Consider the following 20,785-nt stretch of genomic DNA (forward strand, 5'->3'; position numbering starts at 1 on the left):
AAACAATTTGAAATGGACAAATAATTTGAACAAACACTTTGCAAAAGAAAATATACAAATGAGCCATAATCACATGAGAAGATGCTCAACATCATTAGTTATCAGAGAAATAGAAATTTAAAACGCAGTGACTTACTGCTACACATCTACTAGAATGGCTAAAATCAGAAAGGACTGACATTACCAAGTGTTGGAAAGGAAATAGAAAACTGGAACTCCCATACATTGGTGGTGGGAATGTAAAATGGCACAACCACTTTGGAGAGCAGTTTGGCAATTTCTTATAATTAAATATATACTTACCATGTGACCCAACAATTCCATTCCTTGGCATTATTTACCCAAGAGAAATGAAAACATATGTCATCACAAAGACCTTTAACCCAATGTTCATAGAATCTTCAGTCTTTATAGCCAAAAGCTGGAAACAAATTAAATGTTCAGCAATAAGACAAATATAAAAAAAATTGGCAAATCCATACAATAGAAATAATAGTCAGCAATAAGAAAAGAAGCAACTACTGCTACACAGAACAACAGGAATGAATCTTTAAAATATGCTGAGCTGAAGAAGCCAGACACGAAAAAGTGCACACTGTCTGATTCCATTTACACCAATCCTTTGAAAAAGTAAAGTTATTCTCTAGTGACAGAGAGCAGATCAGTGGTTGCCTAGGACCAGGGGTAAAACACGGTAAAGCAGCAACCAGATGAGCAAAGGATATGAAACAAGTATATGTGAAAGAAAGAAAGTTTAAGGTGCAGGGAAAACAGGTTAGTAAAGGTTTTCTCTTGTGTGTGTGTGTGTGTGTGTATGTGTGTGTGTGTGTGTGCTGGCCTGTGCACTGAAGGATGTTTAGCACTCTCTGTCCTTTACCCACAAAATGCCAGTGGAAATCTCCCCCAGCTCCCTAGTTGAGATAATCAAAAATGTCTCACAGCATTTACAAATGTCCCCTGGGATACAGGATAGTCCCCAGTTGAGAATCACTGGGTTAGTGTATTTATTATGTATTGCTGTGTAACAAATTATCCCCCAAATTTAGTGGCTTAAAACAATGAACATTTATTACCTCACAGTTACTATGGGTCAGGTATTTGAGAATGATTTAGTTGGGGTTTCTGGTTCAAGGTCTCTAATGAGGTTGCAGTCAGTATATCTGTATTATCCAAAGCCTGACTGAGGCTGGTGGATCCACTTCCAGGATGGCTTCATATACATGGAGATTGGCAGGAGGCCTCATATCCTTGCTGGTTCTTGGCAAGATATTCAGTTCCTTGCTATGTGGGCCTCTGATAAGGCTACTTGATATGTCTTCATGACACGGTAACTGCGTTCTTCAGAGCAAGTGATCTGAGAGAGAGTAGAGAGGAGCCACAATACCTCTTTAAGACCTGCTCTTAGAAAGTACATACTGTCACTTTTGCTGTATTGTATCCATTAGAAATAAGTCACTAGCGCACTAATGCCTTTCCTTATGTAATCATGTGTGGGAGAAGAGAATGAACTCAGAGTAATGGCATTGCAATCCTGTTTCTACTTGAGAGTAAAATTCTGATGAAAGAAAAATAAAAGAAATAAGTTCCTAAGTACAACCCACATTCATCTGAAAGGGAATTAGACTCCACTTTTTGAAGGGGGGAGTATTGATGAATTTGTGGGCATATTTTAAAACCATCATAGTTGGAGAAAGATTCTTTAACAAATGATCTGGGGGAGACCATGAGCTCTTTAGAGAAAGAAAAGGTAGATCATCACACCAAAATAAATCTGAAAGGATTAAGTTATTTAATGGATAAAGCAAAATGATCAAACATGTAGAAAAAAGTAAAGGCAGATAAATGACACGATCTCAGGATGGCAATGAAGTTGCAAAGCAAAAAATAATAGAAGAAAACAAAAATGGAAAAGACTAATAATTTTATTTTGGATCAATATCTACATTGTATAAAGCGACTTTTTGTGAATATCCTAGCAAGAAAATGGACAACGGACAAACAATGAGATACTGTATTTGCCCTGTGATGAGAATATACCAAGATGAGAATATACCATGATGATTTTGGCGCAGTGAAGAAGGACAATCACATACTCTCATATAGTGCTGTGGGACAATTGAGAATGACAATTATAATATCAGTAATTTATTGATCATGTGCCACATAGTTCTAGGTATTTTATTTGTAGCAACTCATTTTCTTCTAACTACAACATCATATGGTAGCATTATACCTATTTTCTGGTTGAGGCACAGATTAAGGACTTTGGCCAAACCTCATAGCTCACAGGTGGCAGAAGTGTTGACTTACCCAACTGCCACGATAGGCACAGTGCCTCAGGCTCACCATACTTTTAGAGGCCCATATAATGTTTTAATTTCTTTTAAAATCAGAAAGAAACAAATGAATGCTTAGGTCAAAGAAAATGTTTTAATGCATAATATCAGTATGTTGTCTTTAGAACAATTCAGTTATAAATATAATTTTAAATATTATTTTATGGAAGAAGAGACCCACAAAGTAATAGTATCTAGGATCCATGAAAATAGAAATCTGGCCCCAGGTGGCAGAGCTGGGTTTTTATCCCAGGCAGTGTGAACCTAGGCCTAAGTTCTTCCTGGAAGGTAACTTGCCAATATGTTTCAAGCGGGCTAAAATTGTTCACACTTTCGATTACTTTTAAGGATGGAAATTAAGGCAGTAAGTAAGGACATGGGCAATGATGTATGAAAAGATATTTGTAATAGTGTTCATTTGAACACCAAAGAAATATTTAATAATGAAAGGCTGGTCCAATGTTTGCTGTCAACGTAAGGGCCTAGGTGAGCACGAGGAACTTCTGAATGGAGCTCACCTGAGGCAGAAACTGAGGACTTGGGAGAGCTGGAAGTAGAGCAGGAAGTGGGAGGAGGCATGTGTGCACTCTGCAGATGGAGCGCAGACCTCTGCTGGGTATGCATAGGTTATGTCTGAGAGTGCACTTGGGAGCATGTTGTTGAATTTATTTTTAAAGGAGCCGGACAAGCAAAAAGGTGAGGGGAAAGGTTAGAGGAAACAGTACCCTTCAAAGTAGAGCTGAGTGAGCACAATCAGGAACTCTGAAGAGTTTGTCATAACAGGTGAGACAGAGCATGTGAGCATGAAAGAAGCCTTGAAGACCATGTTAACCTTTGTCTTGAAAGCTCTGATGAGCCAATGAAAGATTTTAAGCAGTGGAGTGATGGGCTCAGATGTATGTTTGAGAATAATCATTGTGGATACAGTATGCATCAGACCCAGGTAGGAAGTCAGAGGGTAGAAACTGATGGAGTGGAGAGGAAGAGAATATGCATTTGCATTTATTCAGTCGAGATGTTTATTGAATCCTACAGATACTCACAGAGTGCCAATGTTCTTGGTACACAATTCTTTCAAAGGTTTAGTTATGACGGAAGAAGAGAGAGAACTAGAAAGAAGTTTAAAAGTCAAGGGAAAGTTTCATACAGAAAAGTCTTAAACATGATCATGCGGAAGAGTTGTACTCAACAGAAAGGATGAGGTTAAAGATATGCCAGGGAGGGCCTTACAGGAGGGAGCAGTCAGTGGAGAGTTTCGGTTGGAGGGGAGCAGGGACAGCCAGCCTGAGATAGAGGAAAACTAGTAAGCTTGGGTGTGGGTGTAGGTAATTTGTGGGGTTTGGGTGAAGCATCTGGCAAAAATTGTAGAAATCCATGCTGGATGACCTTTATTATCTCTCTGAAGTAGAGGAACAGGTCATATGGTGAGTAACGTGGTCGTTACTGATTTCTATTTGCAGGGTGGCCTTGGTTCTAAAAGCAAGGCACAGAACCAAGATCTCTTCTCCAGGCTAATTGACTCATTTGTATAAATGGGGATAATAGGCCCTTCTTTATGGAACTGCTGTATTCCTTAAGTGCACAGACACATGCACTTGCTCAGTATTAGTTCTATCATTGTACTCTTGTGGGGTTGGGGTAGTGAACGTTTTGGTTACCAGTAAAAGTGGACTGGAACTCTTCTGGTATGACCATCTGCTAAATGCAATTATTTACTCTTGCAATGGGTCGTAAGTCAAACACTCATCTAGGTCAAGGAGTATTTATTAACAGCCTCCTTTTGCCGTGAAGCGTTCAAGAAAAGAACGCCAGTGCCCCAAGGACCTTACTGAAAGTCATGCGCGGGTCCGGCCACGAACCGGAAAGTCATGTCAGCAGCACCCACCACGACTTACTGAAGCCTCTTCCCAAATCTCGGCGACGGCCCCTCCCCTTCCACAGGTTCAGGCCTCACCCCCTCCCTCCCATTGGCTGGCTCTCCCCCTCCCTCGACCGCTCCGAAGACCCGGAGAAGCGGAGTCTTGCAAAGGCAGCCTCGGGTCTCCCTCGCTGCGCATGCTCGCGGGAAGCCGGATTCCGGGTCCGGAGTTGGAGGCTCTGGGAGGCCGCGGCGCAGAACGCGGGGTCGAGCCGTCAGGGAGGCGCGCGCTCCGGGCGCGGCGCGCTCCCGAGGAGGGAGGCGTGGGGTCGGCCGGAGGTGGCGCGTGGCCGGGGTGGGGGTGGGGGGAGGGTCGGGTGTCTGCGAGCGCGGCAAGCGGGTTCCGAGTGGCTGCAGGCGGCCTGGGCTGCCGGGGCCGACGCCTGGGTGGCTGTCGCCGCCGCGCCTGCTGCGAGATGGCGATCTTGGGCACGGAAGGGTGAGGGCGCCCGCCGGTGGAGGAGGCGCCGCTGCCGAGGCCGCCGAGCCGCCGGGCCGCCGGGAGCAGACGGCTTCGCGCCGGGTAAGGACGCCGCGGCGCTGGGCTAGGGGCGGGGGTCGCGGGCGGGGCGGGGGCTCCGGGGGCGCGGGCCGGGAGCCTCCGCGGCGGTGCCCTGAGCCCGGCACGGTCCGCCGCGGGGCGGGACCCTCCGAGGGCAGTCGGGGGCCGTCCGCGCCGCCCTGGCTGCCGACTCCAGCCCGGGGGCTGGGAGTTTTCTGGGGTGGGGTCACGGGTCCTGCCCCTAGTTGGCCCTGGCACAGGCCTGAGCTAATGATACTGGAGCGGAGAAAAGTGTTTCCGTGACTCGGCAGCCGCAGTTCTCAAGCTTCCTTCCCTTCTTTCTACCTTCCCTTCCTTTCTCTAACACCTCTCCAAAAAAACCCTCATATATGGACTTACTCCCAGTGCCCTGACTTTCCCCGCAGTTCCACCGTCCCAAACCAAGGACTCCCCGCCTTAGAACGTCTTTTTCTGACATGTTTTTATCACTCCTGGTTCTTCACTGACTCTGCAGCCCCCCCGCCGCCCAACACAACCCCCACCTCCACCTTTGTGACCTGGTAGGTCCCAGTGACCTTGCAGTTTTCACTAGCTAGTCCTTATCTAATCTGTGACTTGGACCTTCTCCTTTCATCCTTTAGACATTTAAAAATTTTTGTACTTTACCGTTGCTTTTACAGGCTTTAAATGATTAGTCTTGTGCACAGCCCTTTCTTTGCTCCATCAATACGGAGTTGAGCCCCCTTTGCTCCTGCGATTATATGAAACCTTCATTACCAAAGAAGAGAAGTATTTGTTATTTTGACATTTTTACTCTTCCAGGATAAAATATTTTCCAGGGGCTTGATGTGGCTTTCTTTTTCTGTTTGATTGGTTTTTATCTTTTTGTGTAGCTAGTGTGCAAAATGTGAGTTCCTGCCTTAAAATGTTGTTGGTAATAATAGTGTAAAAGAATAACGTCCAAAGTTATCTTCCCCCTCTTTGGTTTCTTTTGCCTGAAATACCTGGTGTACAGTTGTATGCAGGTTTCTGCAAGAGTTCATGCTTATGTATAAACCCACTTTACCTGTCTAGTTAAGTCTCTGTATGTATTATGCAAGCGAAATGGACCTTTTAAAGAAGAAAAGCATTCTTTTATTTATGTGACTTGCTTTTACTCATAAAATAGATAGTTATCGGTGGCTGAAATGATCACTTTTCATAAATGGTTAATATTTTTTAAATTGAATACTTAGTGGCCAAGTATTGGAAGCTCTTCAAATTGAGAAGTGTAAAGTATGTGGGGGAACAGATCTTTCTGAAGTGGCTTATTAACACTTTCAAATAGTTCTTCCCTTCAAATGCAGTTATATGACCTATAACATAAGGGCTTTGAAAAGCAGTAACTAAAGGTTATGTTTTTGGAAGCCTGGTATGATAGAGGATGTTGCATGTAAGGTCTCTGCCTTCAAGAGATAGTAATCTGCTTACCCCGCGAAGGCTGAAATTTCTTCTACTGCCTTACACAATTATTAAGCATCTACTGCATGACTGCGATGGATTTGGGGGACTATAAAGATGAAGGTGATAACAGTTTCTGCCCTCACAGACTAGTTAGGCGGGTAAGACTATACACAAATGCCTCATTTGTCTTTTAAGACATAGTTACGTTTCATACTGAATTCAAATTCAGAGGGGGTGGAGCTCACATCTCATAGGGGGGTTATTTCATAGAGCTTCTGGTTTTTGAAATCTTTGGTTTGAAATATGACTGTAGACTTTCGATAGGCTGGGAAAGGTAATCCAGGCAGAGAGAAGGGACTAAGAGAGCACAGAGTTCATACATTTAGGGAGAGGCAATTATGTGTGGATGGAATATAACGTATTTGTACCAGTATAATGGGTGGTAAAGCGTAAAGTAAAAATTTGGACCAGTTTACGGATTGCTTTTAGCGCTGGGCTTATGACCTTGGATTTAGTAGGCGATGAGGGTTATACAGATGATTTTTGAGTTGGGAATGAAACGATTAAACCTTTGTTTTCAGAGGATTAATCTGGCAGCAGTTTGTAGTGTGAATTGAAGTAGAGGGAACCTGGAGGTAGAACGACTTCTTTCTTCATTGCTGTGGTCATAGGTGTGAGGGTCTGAACTCTGGCGGCAGTAATAGGAATTGAGGAAGGAATGGAGGAAGCAAGTACAGTAGACAGAATTTGATGATGAGAGAGAAAATGAAGAAAGTAAAAACTGAGATTCTGGTCCAGGTTGATTGGGAGAACAGTGGTACATTTTGAGCAACATCTTCAGCGTATGTGTGGTACTTTACAGCGGTAGTTCTCAGCCTCTGGGGGATTAGTAACCCTTGGTGAAACTAAAGAAATCTGCTGGCCTGGAAAATTTCCATATGCACCTGTGCTTTGTGGATATAATTTTAGGGGAGTCTCTGGACCACCTAAATCTCATCCATGGAACCCAGTGGGTTGAAGCAGTGCTTAGAATTACTGGGAGCCTTTTAAAACTATTGAACCTTCAAATGCTTCCATTTACCAAAAAGAACCTCTGCTGTAGAGACATATTGTATGTACACCTAGAGACAATATCTCCTTAGACTTGTGTTGTGGCTTACAGCTTACAGAGAATTTTGACTAACTTATCTTATTTGCTATTCTATTACAGAACAGACTAGTCCAAGAGGTTAAATGATTTGGCCCAAGCATTTCAGTTAGCAAGTGGGTAAAGTAGAATCAGGAGTTGATTGACAGTGATGGTTTTCTTGTATGGAGATATGTGCAACAGATTTACCATCAATTGGATGTAGTCACTGCCTTTAAGTGACCTCATCAGTAGGGACTAGATGATCCTGGGAGGTTCCTTTCAGTTCTTAACATTTTGTGATTCTTGGGTTTTAGATTTTTATTGGACTATCTGTACCTTTCTTGTTTTCCATGTGCAGGAGAGCGGGTGAGGCTGAGGGGAGAATTGGGTGTATGGAGAGCAGATAGAAATATCAGAACAGTCATGTTCTCATTTATTTCCTTTGTATCTCAGTTTGGGTTGGAGAGGTGGGGCTGGAGGGGAAGTAAGTGAAACAAGAAACTTTAAGAACTTTTATCTTCTCTATTCAGGTATTCCCTACTTGAAAATACTTCTTCATTCAGGAACCCTTTATCAAGTAAAAAGTAAAACTTTACAGAATGATGAAGTGCAGAGACCTAGTCAGTGAATTTTTTCATTGAATTAAGTAGCTAACTCTGGTTAAATTATTACAGATGAAGGCTGAGAACTACCGCTGTAAAGTACCACACATACGCTGAAGATAAAGCTTCCAATTGATGTTGCTCAAAATGTACCACTATTCTCCCAATCAACCTGGACCAGAATCTCAGTTATTTTTACTTTCTTCATTTTCTCTCTCATCATCAAATTCTGTCTAGTATACTTGCTTCCTCCATTCCTTCCTCAATTCCTATTACTGCCGCCAGAGTTCAGGCCCTCACACCTGTGACCACAGCAATGAAGAAAGAAGTCGTTCTACCTCCAGGTTCCCTCTACTTCGATTCACACTACAAGCTGCTGCCAGATTAATCCTCTGAAAACTAAATATGGTTAAAGCATAATTTGATTAGTAAACAGTTGACTTTTGTGCATCTATAGGATTGTCTTCCTGGTAGGGAACCAGAGCAGGTTATTACATAGTATCTGTTATAGCTCTAGAAAATTTGATTCTGTAATTATTAGAAAGGCTAGGATCTTTTTTACTCTTTCTGTAAAAATATGATGTACTTATAACAAGCAGTGGAAGGCCATAAATTAGCCTTAATAGTGGTTTTTGAAGTAACCAGTTACTAATACATAATGGAAGGAAAATGTCTAACAAAAAGCACATACATAGATGATTTTTTACTCTTTGCTGGCATTAAGAAGAATATCATATTTTATATATACAGTATTTTACACTTTTTTAGCATGGTTGCATATACGTCATCATTTTATTCTCATGAAAATTGATCCGTAGGTGTGTAAGGAGATAATTCCTTTTTAGATGAAGACACTGAAGCTCAAAGAAATTAAAAAATGTAAAATTTCCAGGGTATATGGCTGGCAAGTGGCCAAAATTAGAACTAGAGCTAAAACCTATTTTTTTTGTTCCTGAGTCAGTATTCTTTTCCCACCAACTCTTCATCTAAAATGGGAATTTGACTGAAGGCTCTGTGTGAGAAGTTTGAATTTACGTGTTTGGAATCTGTTAAACTTTTTTACTGTGTAGATCTGAGCTTGTTTATTTCCTCCTTTGTGTGAAAATGGTAACCTCATTTTAGTGGCTATCGGTAGGTAAATTTGAAAATTTTAAGTATTTATCACAGTTATCCTCCTATCAAGGAAAAAGCAAAAGGTGATTTCTTGTCTGAAAAAGTACATTGGTGAAATGTAGGGATTAACACCCTTTTGAAAATTTGTTGATTTTTAATTCAGGTGTTTTTACAGATGAAGTTTTTTCGTTTATAAAAGTTTTGTCTATGAAAATTTGTATTTTTGGAGCAATCAGGATCTGATTTTCAAAAGTACATATCGTGATATTCCGAGGTTTTTACTAGTACATAAAAAGCTTTATCATTTAAAAAGAAATTTACCTTAAAAAGCTCTTAGTATACATTTTAAATTCATATGTTTTAATGACTTTTCTTGGAGTATGTTGTAAAACCATTTGTCAGATAGTTCCTAAGGTATAAGAAACACCAGCATCTGTCTTGATGTTCCTTAAATCATTTGTTCATAACCCATCGTGGTGTCCCTGCTGCCTGTCATTACACCCCTCCTTTTTTCCTGGGTTTTGAACAAATTAGGCAAAAAGACAAGGAACCAGGTGAGCATTGTTTTGGTTATTTATTGCTGTGTGACAAAAAACCCTGAAACTAAGTGACGTAAAACAACCAGGATTTTTGGCTTTTTGTTTTGTTTTGTTTTTGGCTCACAGGTTTGCTTTCCTGGGCTGGGCTCATTTGGGCAGTTCTGTTGGTTTTGCGGGTGGTCACTTTAATAGCTGGCTTTCATCTGCATGCTAGTCTTCTCTCTCTTTCTTTCTCTCTTTCTCTTACTTTCTCTTTTACCATATAGTCTTGTCTCAGGGCCACTTCTCTCCATGTGGCCTTTCCAGAAGGATTGCTGGCCTTACATGGTGGCTTAGGGCTTCCAGGAGTGCAAAAACAGAGGCAACCAGGCCTTCTTAAGACATAGGCTTGGAACCAGCATAGCCCCATTTCTGCCACGTTCTGTTGGTTAAAGCAAGTCACGGGTCCAGCCCAGATTCAAGGGAAAGCGACTAGACAAATATGTGAATCCCAGGATTACACCACACAGCTGTATTACCCCAAAATGGGGCTTCTGGAGAAACTGTTTGGGAAGCTGAGACTTGAGCTGCCTGGTACTTTTAGTACTTTGAGTCTCGGCCTGTCAGAGGGAAAGCTGAATCTAAAGTGCAAATGATAGCACGTTTGGCTTATTACACAAATAGGAATAGTCAGCACTCCTGGGGTAGAGAAGAAGAGAAAGTTTTGGGGCTCTGGGGTTTGACCCAGTACGCTACCATAATGGGGCAGGATTGACTTGCTGTACTTGAGGGCAAGAAAGTGCAGGACCCAGAGCCCAGGCTGCTGTGAAACGGTTCCCTCTGGCCTTGACTAGCCTTGAGCAAACTGGTGCCTCACAAATAGTATTTTCTGTTTGCAGTGTCTGGGAAAGTTTGGGATAAGCCACCCTTCCTTGGGGAAGAGTCATTATAGTGGAGAAAATATTCTTTCCTTGTGGAGACTGGAATGGAAGTCCTGTCTGCTTAGCGAAATGTAAGGAATGAGGCAATGCTCATCCTTCCCAGGAACAGGTAGGTTAATTGATTGCTAGCTGGTGTTTTCTCACCTTATCGTTATCTCACTATCACTCTATCTCAGTTGTATCTTTTTTTTTAGTTCAAGTTATATGCTGAGTAATGTTATGGCTAACTGTGGAATGAAGAAAATGGGTGTTTTGTTGTTATTACATCATAGCTTTTGAGTGGAATAATGAATCAATATATTACATTTAAAGAATTTAGGTGTAGATTTGGAGCATTTTTGAATTTTGAATAGATTAAAAGATGGGCCCCTGCCTCCTAGTGCAAATCTCTTTGCAGATTTCTGAATATAGTAGTATGTTGGCTGTTGTGGGCAGGACTTGGTGATTGAGTGTACTGAGAAACATTATTTATATAAATAGGAGAGGCTAGGGCACAAAGAAGGGTGTAGATAGAGTTACCTTAAGGTGTTTCTTCATGGCTCTCCTCCCTGCCCTAAATTACAGGAGTAGTTTAAAAATGTACTAGCATTAACAGAATTGTAGGTGTGATACCTTTTTAACTAAGGAAAACAAGATCTTTAGATAGCTGTTTAGTATACCCATAATTAGGACTACATAGGATGAGTAGAAGCAAACTGACTTGAGTCCTGACTTGAAGTAGGATATTCCTGTTAAACCTTAGCTCCAACTTGCCAAGATGAACTAGTCTTTGTGTTTAGTTAGCGTGGGGAGGAGAATTAGTCAAATGAACTTGCTGTGTATAAATTAGGGCATGCTTTATCTTAGAAGTAAATGAACTACATCGTTCTGCTCTTAAAGTTTAAGAATTAAAGGCATTCCCGCATGTGGGTCAAGAGCTGTAGCTTTAAAGTCAGGCACAGCTGACTTCGGTCAGTGGTGCTTAATGGCAGTGTTGCCTCAGTTTCTTCTTCTGTAAAAGATAAAGAATATCTTCTGTACTGGATTTTTGTAAGGATTCATTGAAAGAATGTTTCAAAGCAGAAAATGTGATCCCTTGGACATGAACAGCCCTTAAATCATTTCTATTGCTCTTAGTTCTTTATTATTAACAAGTTGAAAATTCAAACAAGTAGTCCAGTTTTCTGTGAGCCACTCATTTCTCCAGGACGGTTGTAGTTTAGTTTGGCGTGAGCAGAGCTGCATATCAAATCTCACCTCTTAGCTTAAAAAATAGGTTGCCGAAAGGTTAAGAACGACTCTGAGAAAGATACTGACTCAGCATGGCTGCAGTTATCAGCTGGTGACGGTTTGGCTGTACAGTCTGGGAACAAGAAATTGTTAACACCGTGATTGGATGAAATACAGGGTAGACAAGTATTTGTCAAAGTGCAGTCCCTGCATCATGGTCATCTGGGATATTGGTTAAATGTGTAGATTCTTGAGTACTCTTCAAGATCTATGGGGGCTTCCCTGGTGGCGCAGTGGTTGAGAGTCCGCCTGCCAATGCAGGGGACACGGGTTCGTGCCCCGGTCCGGGAAGATCCCACATGCCGCGGAGCAGCTGGGCCCGTGAGCCATGGCCACTGAGCCTGCGCATCTGGAGCCTGTGCTCCGCAACAGGAGAGGCCACAACAGTGAGAGGCCCGCGTACCGCAAAAAAAAAAAAAAAAAAAAAAAAAAAGATCTATGGTATGGTCCTTGATAGTGGAGTTCAGGAGTCTTCATTTTTAGTCAATACCTCAGATGATTTTATACACATTAGTTTGAGAGCTGCTGGTGTAAACTGAATCGGTAATTTGGGGTTCTGGTGTTCTCTGAGACCATTTTTTAAGCTACACTGTTCAGTAAATACACATGTATAATGTAAATACAAAGGGAGCTTAACATCTGAACCTTTCAGATATTTAAAGAGGCTTGAGATAATTGCCAAGGACTTGATCCAAACTATAGAAACCTGATACTTGGTGCTTACAGTAAGAAGTAGGCAAGAGAAGTAACCCTGCAAGAGGCACCCATCAGGACTCCTTGTTCAAAAAATTACCCTAGGGCTTCCCTGGTGGCACAGTGGTTGAGAGTCCGCCTGCCGATGCAGGGGACGTGGGTTCGTGCCCCGGTCCGGGAAGATCCCACATGCCGCGGAGCGGCTGGGCCCCTGAGCCATGGCCGCTGAGCCTGCAAGTCCGGAGCCTGTGCTCTGCAACGGGAGAGGCCACAACAGTGAGAGGCCAGCATTCCGCAAAAAAAAAAAAAAAAAAAAAAAAAATTACCCTATACTTCTACAAAATACATTTTTATGAATGAAGATGTTTCTTTTAAAAAATGCTTTAGCTGAAACAGTTAAGTTAGATATTGGATTATTTATCCGATAATCTTACGCTTTTCACTTAGTTAAGATAAGCTACTCAGAAATTGAGATTTTGATGGAAGTGTGTCTAATTTGGTTGGATGGGGACCATGATCTGTCTCTTGTGGGGAAAAGACATTGCTTAGAATAAGGATATTGATTTGAGAAGAAAATCATAAGAGAAGGTTTAAATTTTAGATCGATCAATCCAAAAGAAAAAAACAAAACCTTGAAGCTGATTTTCTCTAACTTTTGCTTAGGGCAGTGGTAGTGACAGCCTGCATCTACGTCACTTTAACCCTCCTCAGTCCTGTGATCATATCTGTCATTGGAACGGCAGATCTTTAAATTGGGGCTGTACTTGGAAAAACTTAACCCGTGTTTGTATCAACCTTATTTTTATTGTGTCAGCACATTTTGTGGTAAAAAAAACCCATGCCAAACCCATGATTCTTTCTAAATTTGAGTAGAAAGGATTAGTTGGCATTTGTTTGAGGAGCCTGTTGTTTTTGTTTGTTTTCCCTGACTGTGGCCAGTTCTTTGGGAAGAAAAGCAACAATAAACTCATCTCTTTTTGTCCTTCGAGCTGTGAAATATGTTGTTGATGTTTACATATGAATACCCAGAATGGAAAGTATACATCATACTCAGGAATTTCATTGTTCTACATTAAAATGTTTGGTAGTTATAATTTGTTTTAAAACTTTCTTTGTAATTTAATTTTCCTGTGAACTATTAGCTGTTTAAGAGCTTAGGCCTTCAAGTAAGACAAGCCTAGACTTGATTTCTGGCACTTACTTATTGGCTAAACGATCTTGGTAAAGCTAACCTTAGATTAAGCCCTAGTTTTATCATATGTAAAGTGGACATTCACATGTAAAATGGTAATAATAATACCTTTTCATAGATTTATTGCATGGCTTAAACCTAACAGTATTGAGTAAATAGTCACTAGGATGGGTTTTATAATACCTTGCTTTTGGTGTCAGATGTGTTACAGAAATAATTCTTTTTTAAAATTTTAGAAACATAATACACTCCACATTTTGTGTTACATAAAACCCCAATGAAGTCTTAGGGCAGCACTCTATACTTTCCTTGGCAATTGTTTAATTATGGATAAATAAGGACAATAAATAGTCACACATCTGTTCAGATGCTGCTGCCAAATGAGTTCAGGTCAGTTCAATTTTCGTCACCATATGAGTTGAGAAGAGCCTTAAGTTTGTATAGGTTTTGGAGTTTTGGATTTGTGGATTGTGTCCCTGTGTTTTAAACTTGAGAAGAATTACATTATTCTAGGAATAAAGTCTTAGCTGTTTAACTGATTATATCATTTTGGAAAGTTTCTGTGTGCTTTGGATTCTAATATTTTCCTCTAAGAATGGAGATATCTGAAAGTTCATACTTAGCAGCCTGCTTTAAAATGCTTAGGAAGAGTATTTGTAAAAAGTAAATTAATATTGTGTTCTGTTACTGGAGTAGCTTTAAAATACCTTGAAATTGTGTATTTACAGCAAAGAATTTAGCAGTACTATACTCCTCTCAAGTGTTTAAATGTAATTTTTTTAACATCTTTATTGGAGTATAATTGCTTTACAGTGGTGTGTTAGTTTCTGCTTTATAACAAAGTGAATCAGCTATACATATACATATATCCCCATATCTCCTCCCTCTTGCGTCTCCCTCCCACCCTCCTTATCCCACCCCTCTAGGTGGTCACAAAGCACTGCGCTGATCTCCCCGTGCCATCCAGCTGCTTCCCACTAGCTATCTGTTTTACATTTGGTAATGTGTATATGGCCATGCCACTCTCTCACTTCATCCCAGCTTATGCTTCCCCCTCCCCATGTCCCCAGGTCCATTCTCTACATCGGCATCTTTATTCCTGTCCTGCCCCTAGGTTCTTCAGAACCATTTTTTTTTTTTTAGATTCCATATATATGTGTTAGCATACGGTATTTATTTTTCTCTTTCTGACTTACTTCACTCTGTATGACAGTCTCTAGGTCCATCCACCTCACTACAGATAACTCAATTTTGTTTCCTTTTATGGCTGAGTAATATTCCATTGTATATATGTGCCACATCTTCTTTATCCATTCATGTGTCGATGGACACTTAGGTTGCTTCCATGTTCTGGCTATTGTAAATAAAGCTGCAGTGAACATTGTGGTATATGACTCCTTTTGAATTATGGTTTTCTCCGGGTATATGCCCAGTAGTGGGATTGCTGGGTCATATGGTAGTTCTATTTTTAGTTTTTTAAGGAACCTCCATATTGTTCTCCATAGTGGCCGGATCAATTTACATTCCCACCAACAGTGCAAGAGGGTTCCCTTTTCTCTACACCCTCTCCAGCATTTATTATTTGTAGATTTTTTGATGATGGCCATTCTGACTGGTGTGAGGTGATACCTCATTGTAGCTTTGATGTGCATTTCTCTAATGATTAGTGATGTTGAGCATCCTTTCATGTGTTGGCAATCTGTATATCGTCTCTGGAGAAATGTCTATTTAGGTCTTCTGCTCATTTTTGGGTTGGGTTGTTTTTTTGACACTGAGCTGCATGAGCTGCTTGTAAATTTTGGAGATTAACCCTTTGTCAGTTGTTTCATTTTCAAATATTTTCTCCCATTCTGAGGGTTGTCTTTTCATCTTGTTATGGTTTCCTTTGCTGTGCAAAAGCTTTTCAGTTTCATTAGGTCCCATTTGTTTATTTATGTTTTTATTTCCATTTCTCTAGGAGGTGGGTCAAAAAGGATCTTGCTGTGATTTATGTCATAGAGTGTTCTGCCTATGTTTTCTTCTAAGAGTTTGATAGTGTCTGGCCTTACATTTAGGTCTTTAATCCTAAATGTAATTTTCATCTGATTCTTACTGTGGATGTGGGGAGTTTGCTTTGTGTCACTTTGCAGCATGGGCATGTGATGGAAGTGCTTCTTAACCTGCTGTCCTCTGTATTGTTGTGGAAGTATGGTGGGAAAACGTTGGAGCTTCTCAGAGTAATTGAGCGTGTGACTGGGGTGGTGGTGGTGATGGGAGGGTGTTAGGAAGTTATCAGTTATTGGGCACTTTCTCTATTCCATTCTAGAAACAGTTCTGATTTCCTAGAGTTAATGTTAACACTTCTTTTCCCCTTCACAAAACGGAGGTGGTATCTTCATTTCACAGTAAGAAAACAGACTCAGAGAGGTTAAATACACCTGAAGAGTAGAACTGAAGTTTGGACCTAGGTTTGTTCAACTCTCTTACATTACCCAACGTGCTCTTCTCACACTAGGGACTGGCACTTTGGAATTGAAGAGTTAGCAAATCTCCATGGCTACTTAAATGCTGGAAAATTAGAAGCCTTAATATATTTAGAAACAATCAGGACATGTTTTGAGGCGAATGTAACTTTGGGTCATGCTATCCTAGTGACCAGTGCAGTGTAGAAGAGTGCTGGCCTTGTCAGCAGACCCAGGTTTGGCCTGACATTAAGAAGCTTTGTGTCCCTCAGTGAGTCTCTTAATCAGCTCTCAGCCTCATCTTCAGCTCTATTTCATGACTCTGTGCTTTCTGCTGCTTCATGAGATGTAGCAAATACTATGTATTTGAAGAATACCAAACCTTTAACATTTTTGGATTTGAAGGAAAAAAGTCTGGTAAGCACGTATTATATTATTAAATACCACACTTTGAAACAAATGACAGATTATTTATGGAAATGTTTGTGTCATTTTGAAACATGAGATGTTACATGATGTAATTACATGAAATTTGATCTTTGCAGAGTGAGAATGTTATGTTGCCCTGGATGTTTTTCCCAGAATACATGGAAATGATTTATTAAACACAGCCTGAGCAGCCTACCTTCTTCATTGTTAGTGTGTTTATGCTTTTACACATTTGCTGTTTTAGATTACTTTCTCAGCCTTCAGGAAAAACGTTTTCAATGACCTAGCTTACAAGCCCCACAAAAACACCCTGCTCTGAAGTTGCTTAAGTGATAAAAGAATAGGAACATCAGATTGGTACAGCAAACTGCTTATTTTAAGGTTTGGGTTTAGCTCAGCATTTCTTTTTTATATTCTGTTTTTGTAGCGCAAATGTAGTGAAAAGAACATTGGCTTTGAGCCCAGGAGATCTGGGTTCAAAATCCTGACTGTCACCAGTTTTGTGACCTTGGGCAGTTTACTTAAATTCCTGAAACCTCGTTTTTCTTACCCGTTAGTAGAAATAATGACTCTGAAGGGTGATTGATAACATTAGAGGTAGTTTTTTTTTTGGCAATGTGACTGCCAAATGATAGGAGCCTAATAAATGGTCACTGTGATTTTTACTATTTTTGGAGTCAGACACCTGATTCAGATTCCAGGTTTAAGATTGGCCATGTTTCTGTGTCACTCAGGCACCGCGTGTAAGTGCTGCCAGGTAGTTACGCTCTGTCATCTTATTCTTCTGCTTAGGGAGTATTTACTCAGCTCTTTTTACATATTAACTTAAGTTGATTCTGTAGGTCTGGAACTCAAGTTTTAAGATGCTGTTATTTGATTTTTCTTTTTAATTGACATTATATAAGCACCACAGGAATGGGAAACCTGCCTTCTACTGATACTTGCTAAGGTATGGGGAATATGACCAACTGCAAACATTTTCTGCATGAAAAGCTTTGGTAATTTGCCATTATAAACATAATATTGTATATTATAAGAAATTGAGAAATTATAGCAAATTAGAAAAGAAATGATTTCATTCTCATTTTGGTATAGTTTACTTTTGTTGATGGAAATACATTTTGTATCAATTCTTTTAAAACAGGGAAATAGGAATTATCTCTCTAAATTAAGAATAATTATGAAAAAGTTAGTCAATGAATACGTGAAAATGTAATTTTTTTTTTTTTTATGACCTGAGGAAGGAAGGGGATGGAGCAGAGAGGGAAGGGAAGATTCCTGTGATAAAAGACACAGTGATAGTGCCAGAGTCCTGTGTTTTGTTTTGTTTTTAAGGACCATAACTGTTTAGCTTGAAAATTAGAATAGTTGCTGTTAAATTTGATGAATATATTTTCTTCCTCATTAATGTTTTCTAGTAAATAGAGTACAAGCATTTTTTTATATCCTTTACTTGAAGTGGAGGAAAACTATTAATTTCACTTTTTGGAAAGTTGGTGTAAGTTATTCGATTATATTTTTAAAAGGTGCATTTTATGGAGCAACATCACCATCTTGTGGCCTTCTAGAAAATTGTTGCCAAAGGTATGTTGTAAAAACTACAAGCGTAAATAAAATTGTTCTCAGATGTTGGCCAAGGGCTCAATCAAATTTGTATTCAGCAGTTCTTACTGTAAATGGGAGGCGGGAGTTAGAAAATAAAATTATTTGTACACTAGGATTTCAACTTTGTAAAAAACAAATCTGTATTGGAGGAAAATAATGGTACAAAACTGGACACAGTTGTGAGTTAGGTTGATGCAAAGATTGTGGATGGTTGTTACTCTCATGTTTTCATGAAATATGCAGTGTTTATAGTCAAGCAGTTCTAAGCTAGAAAATCTCAATATGTTCTGTCCTCCATTTCTTAATCAATAGGATTACCAAGGCCCAGAGAAGTTTAGATGCCCTGTCTCATTCAGCCATTTAGTGAGACTGTTATCTAGAGCAGTGTTTTCCAAGCTGGTGACTCTTGGAGGAATATTTTCTACATGAATTTTTACACTTTTTTCCTTCATCTTGATGGTAGTTTTAAAAGAAAAAAAAATCCATTTGAGAAGTATTGTAGTTCATTTAAAAGAGCACCTAAAAACTAAATGAGGCTATTTGGTTTTAAGCCTGTGTTTACTTAGTTGTTTTTAAGATTCAAATCGCTGACAACAAGTATCCAAATATAATCATCTAAATAGTATTAAACACTCCTGTGTGCCAGGCTATGAGGGAGACATGGTGGATACAATGGCCAATGGCCAGGATTTGTCCTGCATGCTTGGAATTTATAGTCTAGGATGCAGTGAGAAAAATAAAGCTATTTTGATGAACACAGAAGTTTGAAATCAGGGATTCTGGGAAAAAATAGCTATAACTTATGGCAAATACTCATATTTACCATGTATTAGGCACCATGCAAAGTGCTTTTGGTACTTTTTCTCAGTGTCAACAGTTCATTTTGAAATTTTGCTTTCATTTTTGCATATGCACACAAATATGTATTTGTGGAAGGTCTGAAACACCTCTGTGGACAGTACAAGTGGTTTGACTCTTAATGGGTTTGGTAGGCTTTTGTGTCTTGGTCTTGGTATCTCACCACCATTTATAACATTTCTGTTGGGAAAATCTGTACCGTGTTCTAAGTAGCTGTCTTTCCCCCGGACTTTGAGAGTCCAACTGATGTATAATTTGGGGATTAATTTAAGACTTCTGAATTATTTTGAATATTTAGTTAGGGACAGAAAGTGTCCAAGTTTAATGAGCTTTTCTCTTGTATATATACTGTTGGACATTTGAGTATTTAATAAGTCAAATGAACATTTTAGGTAACACTTATCCTTTACTTTTGTATTGGACATTTTTGTATTGAGCCTTTATTATGGGCTGTGGAGATAAAATCACATTGGTAAGGTGGACATGGACTTGGCACTCAGAATTATCAGAGCAAAGATGGGAGAGGGTATAGGTGGTTTATCCCACCTGTATAGGATTTTCTGTATAATATTTTAAAGTTTTAGTTCTGTGCTATATAGGTATACTTTTTTTTTAACATAACTACTCTAACCATTTCTACAGGTTAAATGTTTTATTGATTGTGAATCTTCATTTAACACACATTTTCTAAGTATATAGTAAGGGCTGAGCAGTGGGCTAGGGGCTGGAATTATAAAGATGAGTAGTAAAGAAATTTCTGGTGTAATGGGGGAGATAAAGAAACAACATGGTTATAGTACTATGTTTGCTTGAGCTGAATCTTTAGGGATGATTAGAAATTAGGTAGATGAGCAGTGGGAATAACATGTAGGAAGTCATGGGTGCCTAGATGTGTATGTGTGAATCACTTGGGGCGCCTGGTGGAGTCCCCAGGTAATTCTGACATGCAGCCAGGTTGAGGAAAACTGGTAGTGGATTAGAAATATGTGTCATTAGTGAGCTTTGGGTAAAGAGCTTTTTTGGAGAATACCAGTTATTTTATTTTCTCTAGCTGAATTTTAATGAACAAAGGTGGCAGAGAGTGTGTGTGTACGTAATGCATCTGAATAACCAGAAGTAGTTTGATAGTAACTAGGGTATGCCTTTTTCTCTTCTGGATCCTATGTTCTAAACAGCTCTAACATATCTTTGCTTCTAAACGTGAACTATAAAGATGAGTTGGAAAAAAAATCACACATCTGTGGGGATTGGTGCTGCTACTGACCTGGGTCCAAGTCTCTGCTCTGTCTGCCTTGAATTCCTTACCTACCACATCCCTGTTAAAACAGGGAATTTGGTCCATGTTTATTGACCACTGTATTCCCAATGCCTCCTTCACCGAAGGAATTGGCAGGTAAAACCTCCTTACCTTTCTTTCCAGACAATTTCAGAGGTATCTGCACTTTCACTCATTCTTTTCTCTTTCTAGTGTCAGTGTAAGAACTGTGTCTGTACCTCTGCATTAAATCTCAACCAATCCTGACTTCTCAGAGATCTTGTCTTAGTAATCATTGTCTTTTCTGTGACGTCAGCTGCTTGCTGCCTGAAAGCATGTTCAAGTCTCTTCCGTCTTCAAAAACAAACCTATGGACACCTCCCTTTAAGACTATATCGCTTTTCCTATACAATCATACATCTGAACAGAGGTTTCTGGCTGTTCATTTACTTCTGAAGCCTCTGGCCTCTGGGCCCCTCCCACTCCATTAAAATTGCTCTTGCTGGGCTTCCCTGGTGGCGCAGTGGTTGAGAGTCTGCCT

The 20,785-nt window shown here is 40.0% G+C and overlaps 1 protein-coding gene across 1 annotated transcript in view; it reads left to right on the top strand.

The window, feature by feature from the left end:
• Window positions 1-4,761: 4,761 nt before the first annotated feature.
• The window catches only part of WWP1 (WW domain containing E3 ubiquitin protein ligase 1), a 119,364-nt gene continuing 103,340 nt past the window's right edge, over window positions 4,762-20,785 (top strand). Inside the window, exon 1 of the mRNA XM_081258360.1 lies at window positions 4,762-4,777. The gene's annotated coding sequence lies outside the window, so the exon portion shown is untranslated. The remainder of the gene's footprint in view (window positions 4,778-20,785) is intronic.

Source organism: Mesoplodon bidens (assembly GCF_964165515.1).
Source record: "Mesoplodon bidens genome assembly, chromosome: 16".
In the NCBI taxonomy this organism is placed as follows: Eukaryota; Metazoa; Chordata; class Mammalia; order Artiodactyla; family Ziphiidae; genus Mesoplodon; species Mesoplodon bidens.